Raw genomic sequence first — 14889 nt, 5'->3', positions numbered from 1 at the left:
ATGTTACTTCAAAGTTGTGTATGCATGAAATTGATAAGAAAAATTATATAAATTAGGTACTTTCCTCTATTCTTTGAGGCTGATCTGAAAGTTTTAGTAGGCAGTCTCTCAGAACTGTTTATGGAATAAACAAGCACTTTTCACATCCTGAAGTGTTACTCTTGATTCAAGACTAAAAGGTAAAACTGTTATTTACTTCTGCACTTTGACAAGTCTATTCTAGGAAATGGAAAATATCTGGGAGAGGTATTCATCTCATCCACTGGTTCTGTTTATGTTGTGGTGAAAGGTTAGGTCGCTTGTGCAGGTGCTTGTGGTGTTTGACAGTGGACAGAGTCACTTGAGGCCATGTAAGTTAGACACAGGCCACCCAACAAGAGACTACGTATATAACAAAACAGGGATAAGGCTTTTAAGGACTTCTGCACAGGACAAGTACAGCTGTGTACACTTCCCTTAAATGTAGATATAATTTTGTAACTGACAAAACCAGAAAAAGACATTACAGTGCTGTGGAACATTCTTAGTTTCAGATCTTTTCGGGATACCAAATTAATGAAGCTAAAACAAAGGCAATAGTGATAAATTATGTGCCCACACATGAACTGGTTCAGGAATACCCACATTTATGGGTTCATGATAAAATGCAATATTTAGGAGTATGGATTAAAAATGATTATAGTGTGGCAGTTAAGGATACATGGTAAGAGACTAAACAAAAGATCCTACAAAAACTGAGAAAATGGAAACGTTGTTACATGGATATGGATAGTAAGATACAAGCAATTAAAATGTGTTTAGTCCCTTTAGTCTTATACATAGGTCAGGCATATTTTTTTATCAACCTGAGGAGAAGTTGTGGGTATCAATTAAGAGGTGAAGGACTTGATCTGGGTGGGAAAGACACCAAGAGTCAAGCGGGATAAACAGATTCTTCCAGTAAAACAGGGAGGGCTGGGATTACCCAATTTGAAGGTGTATTTCAGAGTTACACAGTTAAGGCTCCCATACATAGCACAAGTAGAAAACTATAATTCAAAGTGGAAAGGGATGATGAAACATGGGGGAAGCTCAAGAAACAAGGAGAGACTGGGACTCTGGATGCAGGCCTTTAAGGAGAATACCAATAATCATGTGGAATATTATATCCACAAAGAAGGAGAAAGTAGTCTAAGAACTAAGCCAACACTGGAATGAAGAAATGAGAGTCTATCGATAGGGATGACTGCAATTAGGGTTACAGACAATAAGTAAGAGGGGGGCAGAATTTATTGGAGAAAACTGGCAAAGGAACCAAGGTACTGGGAGCAAATACAGAGGGAAAGATGACAAGAATTTATTTGAACTGCAGGTTAGATATTGCCTTCCCTATCAGGGATTGATATCAGAGTACAGAGAAAGAGAAAGAAACAGGGGGGGGGGTCCCTAAATGAAAGACCAGCACTGGTAGAGATTTTAATAGAATCTAGAACAGAAGCTGCCATTTAAAAAAAGAATAATTAATAGAGCATATAAAACATTGCACTATAATAAGAAACAAATCAGAGGAGGTTAGAAAGGACTGGGAAGAGAGACTGGATAAGCAATTCACAAAGAAATAATGGGAGGATATATGTACATCTCCCAAATATGCAAAAAAAAAAATCTAGAAGATTTAGGATTTTTGCCTGGAAATGTTTACATAGATGGTTTTATACCCCAAGCAGACTCCAGAGAATTTTTCCTCAGGCAGACAGTAAATGCTGGAGGTGTGAAGGGGAAGAAAGAGTTAATTGGGATCATATTTTCTGGGAGTGAGGCAAGTTGGTGGACTAAGGATTCCCTGCGGGATGCACCGCTGGAGATGCTGGTGGGCAGATTGGTCTAACGAGGAAGATGATTTTCTGGCTGCCAAAAAAGCAATTACTAGAAAATGGAAACGTAAAATTAAAACAACTATACTGGAAGCAGTGAATACAGTAACAGAGATAAAACTGGAACTGAGATCTTTAGAAAAGGGTAGGAGCAAATTACATGGGGAAAAAATGGGAATTCTGGGAGTACATACAAAGGAGGAAGGAGGCCTAAAAGGCAGTAGAACTTAAATGAACTATGCAACGTTTGAGTGAGAAAGACTGGGTAGCTTATAAGTGATGCATAAAGTTTGCAACTGGGAGTGTGTCAGTATGGTTTGTGATGTAAAAATGCTTGCAACTAGGTTCGTGTCGGTGCGGTTTGTTTTTATTTATATAAATGTATGATTGCCTATGTAGTAAGTGACAGTTTAATGAAAATGTTTCTTGTTTAAAAAAAGCAGGAATTGAATAACTTACATAATATTACTTAGGTTTTATGATATATAGCAATATATGTGAAGTATAATGTTTATGTTATTATAGTTTGATTTTATATGAATGTAAATTTGCCTCTGTCACAAGTGATGATTCAATGAAGGTATTTGAAAAATAAATTAAATAAATAAATGAAATCAATTAAAATAAATAAAAATGTTGAGTGTACTCACTGTTACAGTAATGACTTGTGGGATTTTCAGTCGCTGAAGCCCTTGGCTGGCCCGATTACCAGAGTAAAAGTCTTCCTTCCCATGAATGATGTCAGTACACTGGGGTGTAAGTTGAGTCCACCTATGTCATTACCTCAGTTGTTTCTTCCCCTAGTTGTCTGGAGTCCCCACAACAGAAGCAGCAGATCAAGGCCAGACGGATAGAGCAAGATCCTTAGGCAAGCAGGAGTGTAAAGTGGGATCGCTTATACATGAGAAAAAAATAATAGCCACTCTGTAGGCTATGGGGGGGGAGGTAAAGATGACTGCAACAGTGAATACACTCTAACATCTACATTTATGGTAAGTGTACAACAACTGTGCTATGTTCTTTGTGTTTCACTGTTGCTATCCTGACTTGTGAGAAGAATTCCAAAGCTTAAAAGACAGGAGGTGGTAAAGTAGGATGAGAAAGGGAGGTTTTGAATGGAAATAAAGGCAAAGACTGAAATGGAGTAGAAGAAGGCTGACAGAGGTAGTGTCTGGTGTAAAAGGGTACAGATCATCAGATGGCAAGCTCCTCTCTCTCTCTTGGCAGGTATACCCTTCAAAGAGGTAGCACAGGACCCAGTTGTCCTAATGGGCCCTTACAGGCACGAGAGATCCTTCTCAGATGATTTAGAAAAAGGGTACTGAGAAAGACAGATCAATCCCTTTGAGAATGGTCTGCAAGATGCAGGATGTCCTCCATTGAGGGTAGCACTGGCAATATTCCATTGGGCAGAAAATTATGAAGAGTTTTATAGCAGCCATGCAGTAAGGTAGCCACCTATGAAGTGGCAAGAAAGGTATGGTACCTTTCCCTCCATACTGAGGGTCTGGAGAGGAGAGAGGTAGGTGCCTGGTTAGAAAAAGGAAGGCATCAGTCACCATCTTGCATTTGACGTTTGATGTTAGGGTTAGGCCTGAGAGCCTAGAGAGTCAGAGATTCCATAACTGGAGAGATCGGTAATAAGTACGCAGGGTTCCATGTCAGAAGACTGAATCTTTTCTAGGACAAGGTTTAGGTAGCAAGATTGCGTATGAGGTCACCTGGGGGGCCATGAGTGGAAGGGCCTACCAGAGGGTGGGCAAAGGTAGGTGTACATAAAGGAAGTAGGCTGAAACAGCTAAAACCTGAACCTTGCCAGATTAGTTGGAAAGGCCTAGAGAAAGAACATTTGAGAATAGGACTAAAAAACGGGGATTGGGGTCCTGACAGAACTGTGCACAGCCAGAAAGAAAGACTTCTTACTATGTTGCCCAGGCGTTTCTGGAGCTAGACCATCTGGCTTTTCCCAAGATAGCCTGCACAAACTAATGCATGGAACTGCAGTGGGGGGTGAAATCATACTTGGACCCCTTGAGTTCTGTCTCTGAAGTCAGTGCAGTACCACAGACAGCTGCCCCCCCCCCCACCCGAGAGAGTAACCTTCCAGCTAATAGAGTAAGAAGGTATGCTCCATGCTTACAGGGAGAGGGTTAGTAGGAAGGCTAAGGAGAAGTAGTACCAGAGTAGAATTGATCAAACTGGTGCTGTAAGGAAGTCCAGCTGTTCTGTGACTGTTCATGAGAATAAGGTGGTGTCTGTAACTGCACTGTGTGTTCCATCTATGTGGTCCCCCACCCCTTGGCTATGATGACCTGAATCTCTCAATGCAACTGCCATTTGAAGGTGCCTACAAGCTTCTGATTTGTCTGCTTGTTGGTAGAGCACCCCCTGGATGAACTGAGCCCACTGGTGCCACCCCATAGGATTAGATGGAGGACTGTAAATCCATCCCCATAGCTAGATGGCGAGGGTAGGGGTGGGTTTTCCCGCTAGATTTGTGTGTCATAGGTGTGTATGTCATCTTCTGTGACCACGAATAGCACCCTTGGGTTTGATTTCTGTCTTGGGTGCTAGAGAAACCCTTTGAGCTAATCAAAGCTCCTATTGTCCAAGTGCTTACTCACTTTCTTTACATCAGGAACATTAGCAAGAAAGGAAATGAAGTAGTCCTTGAAGGATTGGTATTTGAGATCGCTGTTAGCAGAGTGGAAGGCTTGAGATTAGAGGAAAGTTCTAGGTATCTTCACACACAAATGCCCTTTAAGCCAGATATAAACCTTTTCTGACAGAAGGAAGTTGTGGATGCTGGCCCCCTATCTTGAGGAAATGCCACAGAGGTCACCTCATTTGCAGCCTGGCTTGGGGTGTGGCGGGATGGAAGAGGCTAGAGAGACAAAGCCAGCCATAGTAAAGCGAAATTCTTGTCTGTAGGAAGATTTAATTTATAAAAGATTAAGTTACGTCTCCCAGAGTCCACTACATAAAGCGTGCTCTACTCTGGCTTTGTTGTACAAAGTGCTTCCTTCTGGGGGTCACTTTTCCCTTTATCCAGGAAGTATGATCTTCTCATGAACAACTTTTATCCATTAACTTCTGCCTCACAAACAGAAAGGAGTTTTGTCACACACCCAGCTTGTCTGTAATGTATTGAACACTGTAGGTCAGGTGGGGCCATCAAGATTTGGAGCTTGCTAAGAGCCCAGCAATCCTCAGCTAGATTCTCCTACTGGGAACCAGCAAGAAGTGCACTTTGAGGACTGACGTCCCTAAGAAAACCTTAGGGAAGGACATAGGTTAAGAGAGGTGAAGGTTGAAAACCCCTGCAAAGGATAGAGAGAAGTCCTATGACTGAAAAGAGAAAGGGCCAGATTGTTTGAAAAGTGACACTCTCTCTCTTCTGGGGAGAGGGGTAGGAAAAGGGAGGGGTGTATGCCGTGAAAGGATCACTACCGCACCCTCCCAAGGACCTCGGTACAGGAAGTCCCTGGTGATGGGGAAGATGAATGGTCTTGGCCAAGTCCCTGGCACTGAGTGTGACCCCCCTTCCCTGTGGGGGCTCCCTTGGCCTGTAGTGAGTCGGGAAGGAAAGGCGCAGAACTTGGTGGGGTAGTTTCTGCTGAAACATGTGGGCTGCACCTGCACAAGGGATTTGGTTATATGCCTTGACTTAGCCCTGTTCTCCACCTCTTTGAGAATAGCTACTGCTTTAGAGCCAGAGTGACTTCTAATCCAAGAGAACGTGCAAAAGTTTGGACTTCACATGTTCTGGAAGGTCTTGCCCTCTCTCTGCCAAGTGTGCTTCCTAACGACAGACCCAATGGCTGCAGCCCTGCTGGCAGCCTGTAAAGCATCAAACCCACAGTGCAAGGAATGGTTGATCACTTGTGAAGTGGAACTGCAAATGTCCATTCATTCTTGAAATAATGCCTTATTTTCAATGGTCAAAAGTTTTGCTTCATCTGTTCTAACATTGACTCTTGGTATTTTATTAAGTGGAACTGGTAGTGTGGCAGAAGTGTATACTTTCTTGCCAAATCTTTCGAGGGATCTACCCTGTATATCTTCAGGTAGAGGATTCTTGGGTGTGCTGGCTCTGCAACCTTGGGAGTCCAGCGCCAAAAATATGGGGATTTGCTGAAGGGCAACTAAAAGGTACTTATGTGAAGTCATAACCCTGTAGAAACTATCAGATTTTCTGGATGTAGGGGAAAGGGAGTCGGGTCTCAGAGAGGATTCTACAAACACATCAACCACCTACAAAACTGGTGGCACTGTTAGGGGGTTTGAGTTCTGGGAGGTGGAGGAATTCCCTAACTCTTTTCTTGGGTTGAAGATGATCTTGTTTTCCCCAATGTAAAAGTTCCACAAGGGAGTGTAAAGTTTCCCAAAGGACAGATCCTCAGGAGGAGGCCAAAGGTAAGGTTTCCTCCAAGTCAGGCTCCTGAAAGGGGGACAAGGATGGGTTTTGCAAGGTTTGAGACCTCCTAGTCAGAGTTCTGCCTGGTTTCAAAGGGGTCAGTAATAAACTCAGGGATAGCGTCTTTTCTCCCCTTCCCAGAGGTAGATTTGGGGGGGGGGGCAGGTCCTCTACCAATTTAACCAATTCCTTTCAAGATTGAAAACTGGAAGGGTTGGAAAGAAGAGAAGAGTAATTCCTTGGAGTAGGTTTCAGTTTTAGCCTAGGGGCATCAGAAACATGGACTCCTGAATACCTCTGGAGGTGTAACAGTGCTGTGTCTGCTGGAAGCCAAGGCCTGCTAAGCGGTCTCAGACCTGACTGATGAACGTTTCGAAGGTTCCAGTGGCATACTGGCTTCCAAAACGGTCTCAGTAGAGGCCTTCTCCACTGCCTCATTACAGGTGGGGGCTGCGAAGGCACTTCACCGACTTCCACGATAACCAGTCCTGGGGAGGTATCTGATGGTGAACGGTTGTGTTCGGAAGGCCTGAGCTTAGGAATTACGGTGTACGTAGCTTTAGTAGTTTTCACTTTGGCGTGGACTGACTGATTGATGTACTTCTTTGACTACTTTGGGCTCCGATGGCAAGAACTGGGGTAATGACACAGGCGGACTCCACGTACACCCCAGCGTACTGACGTCAGTCAAGTGCCTTCACCGGTCATAGGAGGAGGGAAGACTTTTACTCTGGTAGTCATGCCAGCCAAGGGGTTCCACAGCAGAATCCCAGAAGTCAGGACTGCAACAGTGAAACAAAGAACATCTTAGGCCCTTGATTTTCTTAGTGAGGAAATCAGTATGGTTTTTCAAGTTGGAGAATGTATTTAGCCAAGCAGCATTACACTCAACCCTGGGCCTAATAAGGGAGAAGTAAGAAATAACATCCCTGGATCTAGAAGACATATCCTTGGAAAATCAACTGGGCAAGGTAGAAAGATTGTTTTGATGACTGCAGACAGATGGTAATCAAATGAAAGAATCTGTTATGCTTAAAAATTGCTAAGGTCAATAAAAAATATACTGACTGAGGAGGGTGTCTTTTGTGTTGTAGGGTGCTTGTGTTTGCCAAAGGATAGAATACTGCATTATTTTCATTTGGCCTTAGTCCATAGTTCTGGCACCATCTGTCTTATGTGACAGACCCTCTTATATGACCCGAGAGTCCCCAGGACAGCTGATAAGTCAGCAGCCACACACCTTTGACAATATTCTGGAGAGAAACAGATACAAAATAGAAGTAGCCTTAATATACAACATGGAGGGACTCCAATGGTAATAAGCCTTTTTGGCAGAAGGTATTCTCAGTTTTGATTTTTTGGGTTCTACCTGTGAGCACAATTGCTCTCAGTGGCTTACATAGGGACTTGTGTTTTGTTTGATTAGTCTAGCTATAAATGTCAGAGTGGGAAACCGTATCAAAGGCATTGGGTCAGAACACTGTACACAGGGCATACAGTTTTGCTTTCATCCAATGTTGTAGTTTTTTTTTTTTCAAATAAGTTCACTAGATTAAGCAGGATCCACCCTTCACAAACCCAAAGCTGGTTTGGATAGAGGGATTTTAAAACTATTTATGACATCCAGAATGATATAAAATTACTGTCTTGCAGACAAGGCTGGCAAGTTACAAGTCTTCAGTTAGCAGGATCAGTGGTAGGGCCATTGTTATGAATGGTCCCCACCAAGTCCCTAGCACACAGCCATTGAGAGGATGAGGTTTAACAGATTCAAGTGGTGCTCTGAAATAGTGTTTCATACAGATAATGAAATATCTAGGCCCCACACACATCAGACAGAACCTTTAAAAATTGCCCCAAAATGATTTCTAGAGGAGTACAGACATAAATGTATCACTTGAGGGGAAAAGCTAGGGGGTGAAAGAGGGAGAAGTTAGAATAAAACATACCCAGTACATCAGCTTTGTCCTTAAGACTACGAGTGGATGATATGTATCAGCTTGGTGCAATGATGGGCTTTGCTATAAAGGTTCCTAAAGCAGTTGAAGGACTTAAGGCTGCTCTTGATACTGCAAAATTTTTAGCCCATACTTAGAAATAAAAATATTCCAAGAATAAGTTCTTTGCTTAATATCTTGAGTTCAGTTTTGGAACACCAAGATTTTCGGTTTATTCCTAAAGATGAGCATTTTCTTTTCTCTTTTGTTGCCCAGTTTGTTTATACCAGGGATCAGCTATAATGAATGGTACCTAAATTTGGCATTGTATATGTGGCAGATCAGAAGTGATGTCTTTTTTAATTTCTCCAAGTCTTTTGGGTTTCTAATACCATGACGGAAATGGACCCCATTCCCAAGTCAAAGTACAATTAAAGCTCATGAAATTAGGATTGTTTCACTCTTTGATGTTAGTCAAAGTGCTCATCGCAGCACCGCAATGTGCCCAGTAATGACTCCTCCTGCAATTTGTACGGTGTTACATGAATTGGTAACGTATCCAAATACAAATGTAAATTCTTTTTTAGAAGACCAGTTGCTCCTACTACTATTGGAACTGTCTGGGTTATCTTTCTTCCACATGGCTCTCATTTCTGCCTGCAGATAGAGGTATTTTATGACTTTGCGTCTCTCTACGCAAGACACTGTAGTCACTAGGTGTGGCGATTTCAATGATCAATGCTACTTTTGTCTTCTTTTCTTGGACCACTATATCCGGTTTCTAGCACCTATATCTTTTGGACTGTTGGTATTGGGTGATCCCATGTGATGTAAACTTCATAATTCTCTATGGTTCTGTTTGCAGTGTTTTTCAGCCATTTCGATACCATAATGTTTGCACAATCTCCAGTGTAACAATCTCGCCACATTATTATGCCTTTCAGTATACAGTTCCTCTGCCATTAGAGAGTCGCAACCAGCAATAAGGTGTGTGAATGTTTCCAATTCGGTTCCACAAAACCTACTGTTTCTCCCACATGTTCAATGGACTTTGCAAATCAGGGTGTACATAGCCCACTATCTTCGGCTGCCAATATTAACCTTTCATTTCTTGATGTAAATTCACCTCTCCTTAACCATTCCTGTGTTCATTCTTGATCAACATGAGGCTCTTCCAGAAGTTTTCGATACTTGCAACTATATTTATGTTTTTTCCACATTCTTGCCTTCTCATCTGATCCTTCACCTTATATTCTTTCTTTTGTTTTTTAGCACATTCAGTTGCTGCCTGGTTTTTATCCACTTCTGGTTTGATTTCCATTTCTGCTTGATGTCAACATGCTTCTGCTAAATTAAGCAGAGATGCCATCTTAGATTTATTCTCATCATGTTTCAAAACATTCACCACATTTGGATCTTGTGAGGTTAGTAGATGTGTGGAGTCCCACGACTGCAGATCTACACATGTAAACAATTTCAAGGAGGCCCATCCCTCCTTCAGAACTGGGAATATATAATCTTGGTAAACAATGATTTTTATAAATCATTTGGTGAGCATGAAGCATCCTTCTTGCTTTAATATCCAATCTGTCCAACACTTTTTGGGGCCAGTCAGTCACTCCAAAACTGTAAGTTAGGACAGGAAGGGCAAACTGATTTATAGCTTGGATCTTATTCCTAGGTGTCAATGCTGTTTTCAGGATTAATTTAAGTATTGTAAGGTACTCCTTACTAAGCTTTATTCACATTTGTTCATATTTTATTGTGGATCCTTCATCATTTCCCAAGTATTTATACACCCCCTCTTGCTCAAGTTCTTTTATATTACATTCTTGTCCCAAACTGATGTTTTCCTGGTGCTGCAATTTTCCCTTTTTAAAGATTGCTTTTGCACATTTATCAAGACCAAATGACATTCCAATATTCCAAAAAATTTGACAACCTGCAGCTGTGCTTTCAGTTCATCTGATGAGCTATACAATTTTAAATCATTGACAAAGAGAAGATGAGAAGTCAGAGTTCATTGTTTTCTAGAAGCCAAATTTTAGCCATGACCTAAGCTGCTAAGTAAACAGCTTAATGGATTAATGGCAAGGCAAAATAGCAATGGTGATAAGGAGTCACCTTGGAATATCCCCCTTTGGATTTTTATCCCTGCGATAATAATCTGTCCTTTATCATGGCTTAATAGCAAAGTGGTCTACCACTGTTTTATGGTTACTGTAATGTAATCAGTGTAGGATGTACCTTATACATTTTTAAGCACTCTTATCCATTAATGTGGGATACTATCAGATGCCTTTTTATAGTCAATCCATGCCATACTTAGATTCTTCCCTTTCTTACAGTTCTCCACTATAACTTTATTTAACAAATGATCCTTTGTCACATATGACTTTCTTTTATTGCCCTTTTGTTCTACTGCCATAATTGAGTTTTTTTCTAAATGACTATAAACTCTGTCAGTGTCAATCCCCATGTATAGTTTATACGTCATCGGAAGACAAGTTATTGGTCTATAATTTTTAGGGTAGCTTGCAGGTTCACTCTTAAGGAAGAGCATGGTTTTTCCTGTTGTTAACCAGTGCGGTGTCTGTTCGGTGTGCGCATATTAATAGCTCTCACTCATGGCTAGATCATTGTGTAAAGAAGTTAATACTTTAAGCCAAAATTTAGGTACTGCATCTGGTCCTGGGGTTTTCCAATTAGAGGCTTTTCTCAACTTTGTTTCAATCTCTCTGGCTGTTATTTTATCCCATTTCATATAATGTACCTTTAAACTTTCTTATTCTTTATTTTACTTCTTCTACCCATTTAGCACCTTTGTTATGTTCCACAGGATCTTTATAGATACTTCTCCACAATGTATCTACTTCCTCTTTTTTCAGTGGTCTATCAATTCCTTTTACCTTATTTCCCAATTTTCTATAAAACTTTTGTGGGTCAGTAAATTGCTTCTTTTGTGCTTTTCCCTTATATTTATCTTTGTATCTTCTGAGTCTTTCCGCCTGTTTTGAAATTTTTAGTTTGTTATCTCCAATAGTGCATAATAGATCCTGGTCTGTTCTAATACTGCACACTGTTTTTATCGCATCTATCTTTCTTAATATTTTTGTTGATCTGTTCCCTCTTCTATAATCTTCTAACAATAACACCTAGTGTCTTAACTGCTTTATAGTTTCCTCTATTCGATATTTCCATGACGGTGTTCACTTTCACCCCCCCCCTTTCCCTCGCTACCCTATGTTCCTGTGGTAGAATTTTATCAGTTATTAATTTAGCAGCACAGTAATATATTCTGTTTACTTCTGTTATATCGCATGGATCTCTATGAACAGTCCTAATTACTGTGTTCATTTGTTTTATCAAGCCTCTGACTTTTGGGGTTTTATTAACCTTCTGCAGTCTATTTCTCGCATTGATCTTGATACATCTGTCTTTGTCTATTAAATCAATTAACTCTTCTCTTAACTCCTTTTCTTCCGTACTGAGGGCACATCCCTTGTGTTCCATTTCCTGCTGTTTTGTCATATGGAAACTCACTGGCCTATCACTCCTCAACAATGACTGCATCAGAGTTTCCAGTTTCATGTTCCTTTCCTTCCTGTCTAGCTTCAACTGAACTTTTATACTGGTTTACTGTGGAAGGCTCCAAAATATTTTGATATGGCACCTGACATGTTGCTTCCTGTTCCACTCGTTTCCCCTTAATTTGGATATCCATTGCTCTATCCTGTTGTGATGCTTTCTGCATTTGATTTTCTACATGGAATCCTTCTCTTTGCAGCTGTTCCATTACCTCAATATCTATTTCTTTGACTTCTCCATAACTAATCTTTTTCTACTTTTCCTCTTGGTCTTCTTATTTTTTGTATTGTAAAGTTGTCCATATCCAGATTCCTTTGCCTATATTTTTCTTCAAATATCTTTGGTGCTGCTCTTTTTTTGTATTGGTTAGTTTTGCTTTCTCCTTTGCATAAATATTACACCATATTAAATCTCTTTTCCTTTCCCTTGTCCATATTTCTTCTTCACATGTCTCCTAATCTTGCTTTTCCTTATTCTGGGAACTCACTCCATCATGCTGTAATGTAGCCTGTTTTAGACCTTCTACATTAAATCCTTCGCTTCTCAGGCACTCCATAACTTCAACTTCTATTTCTTTAACTTCTACTTTACTAATCTTTTCTACATTAAATCTTTGTGCTTTTAGTATTTTTATTGTGACATTTTCCACATCTGGATGCCTTTGCCTGTACTTTTCTTCGAATATCTTTGAAACTGCCTTCTGTATATTAGTTAACTTGGCTTTCTCTTTTGCATAAATATTGCACCATATCAAATCTCTTTCTTTCCCATGTCCATATTTCTTTTTTATATTTTTCAAATATCTCCAAGTTTTGTTGTTTACATTTTCTCACTTCCTCAGAGGCTTCTTTTTCCAAAGAGATCAAAGTTTCTTGATCTATATACTGTTTTTCAAAAATCTGTTGCATTAATGAAAGCAAATTTTTATTTGATGCTTGAGAAATTCTGGGCTTTTTACATAATAGTAACAATACATAATTTTTCTTATCCTCAATAGTCCACTCTGTCTTTATGGCTCTTATAGGTTTCATAGGTTTGTACTAAGCTAACTGCCCTTGCGAGCCATTTTAAGCCTAGCCAATTATCCCTTGTGAGACTCAAACCCTGCACCTTGTGTTTGTAAGGCAAACACCTTAACCATTAGGCCACCCTCCATTTTGGCCAATCAATTTTTGTCGTTTTTGTGGACTACTAATTCCTTTTACAACAGGGGGGCCATACTCCCCCTGAGCCTGGCCCCATTGTAGGGCTGTTTCCGTATTTTGAGGATTCTACGTTGTCATTTTTTTCAGTCCTGGCACCAGTGCGCCTACCAGGATTGGGCACTTTTCTATCCTGGGTCTTGTGCACCCAGCTATCTTTTTTATTTTTTTATTTACTTCTGTCCATGATATATGCTATATAAATACAGTCTATATATCAGTGTCACCTTGGTGCAGGCACTGAGATGAGCAGACAAGTTCTCTCCAAGTGTAGCAGTGCTGACCACAGTATTCTCAAAAGGAGGGAAGCTACTAAACCACATCAGGTAATCAGCAACAAGTTTACCTTAGAGAAATCCATAAAAGTAGTATGACTTGTGGGAATGTTAGGTTGGGCCACTCTGGGGAAGAAATCAAATAGTGGTCAGACCTGACTAATGACTGGTTGACTATAGGTGAAGAGCATAGTGGTGCAATGTTTGTGATCCAAGTCAAGTAAATACGCCCCCCCCCCCCCCAGGGAGGGGACTGCACTGTCTGATCCAATGAGTTGACACTGAGCATATCTAGAAAGCATCATGCATATTTATTTGCAGTAGTTCATGTCTTCTAATTTACAAACAGATAACTGAACTCAAGAATCAAAGCATACTTATTTAGATAGAACCTGCAAGCAGTGGGTGTCACAGAAAAAAAGTTTACAGTTCCCATGGTCTTAAGCATATCTTTAGTAGCCACCAGTTGTCAGCACTACTCAGTACAACCAAAGTACCAATCAAGCTGCCTTTGGGAATACTGCAGTCCTACCATCTTCAATCTCATTAGCCATGGTTACAGGATTGATAATCAAATGACCTTACAGGTAGTTTAGTTTTCCAACAGATGCAAACATAAAAACAGAATCCTTTCTTATTCATGGTTTTATGTAAAAGCTCTTGCTTTCCATTTGCCTCAGTAGACTGAAAAGCAGCACCAAGTTCTTTAGATGCATCTTTTGCTTGCTTTATTATTGCTTACAAGGAAATTCAGACCACTACATAAAAATGTATTTTTATGAAGTAGCCTTACATTTCACCATAAATGTCTTTTCCAGTTTCATTTCTTGCCTTCTGAAATTTTAATCAAAGATAAAAAAAATTAACAGCTGATCGCCTTTGCTAATTATCAAGTTGTAATGGCAGTCTCCACTTAATACCTGTAAAATTGTCATTGACAGCTAAGTAATCCACATCAACACAATCCCTGAAATAGCTCACATTAGATTGTGTATTACTGGACAATAGTTCAGACTGCACGGTTGAGATTACTCGATCCGTGTGATTAAATGACTAGCTGAACAGTATCATCACAGAAGTAACTTCAGGCATTGAGTCACCATAAAAATAACTAAAGGCATGTCAATCATCACGTGATTAACTGCAGTCTCCAGTCAATCTTTGTGAGACAGTCTGACAAATAACAGTCTGTGAAATAGTTCACATCAGATTATATATTACAGGTTAGTAATTTAAAGTTCCATCTGTCTACCTGCCCCATGTGAAGCTCATCCTGTTGAGCATTATCTGAACGATGCAAGTATCAAGAATACTGAAGTCAGATGACTGCAATATGCAAACCATGTATAAAGTTCTGCTTTGAAACTAGAAAATACAACTTTCAAAATGCCCCCCCCCCCCAACACACACACACACTTACGCACAGCAACTCTGAAATTGCCTTTTCTCTTAGGCTGCGTAATCACGGATTAGTTGACTTTGATTTTGGGGTGAGCAGTCTGCAAAGGGGGCTTGTCCCTGACCATACATTTGTTTGCTGGGTCACTGGTACAGGGGTCAGCAGTGTGCAAGAGGGTCTTGTCCCCTAAACATATATTTTTTGCTGGGTCAGTGGGA

The 14889-nt window shown here is 40.4% G+C and overlaps 1 protein-coding gene across 1 annotated transcript in view; it reads right to left on the bottom strand.

The window, feature by feature from the left end:
* Window positions 1–14889, bottom strand: part of TUBG1 (tubulin gamma 1) — a gene marked incomplete in the record, with an annotated part of 407143 nt that overhangs the window by 151350 nt on the left and 240904 nt on the right.

This window comes from Protopterus annectens, chromosome 13.part0 (assembly GCF_019279795.1).
Source record: "Protopterus annectens isolate FY-2018-M chromosome 13.part0, PAN1.0, whole genome shotgun sequence".
NCBI lineage: Eukaryota > Metazoa > Chordata > Ceratodontiformes > Protopteridae > Protopterus > Protopterus annectens.
The sequence above is the reverse complement of the archived record's forward strand: the minus strand, read 5'-3'. Positions and strand labels throughout refer to the sequence as shown.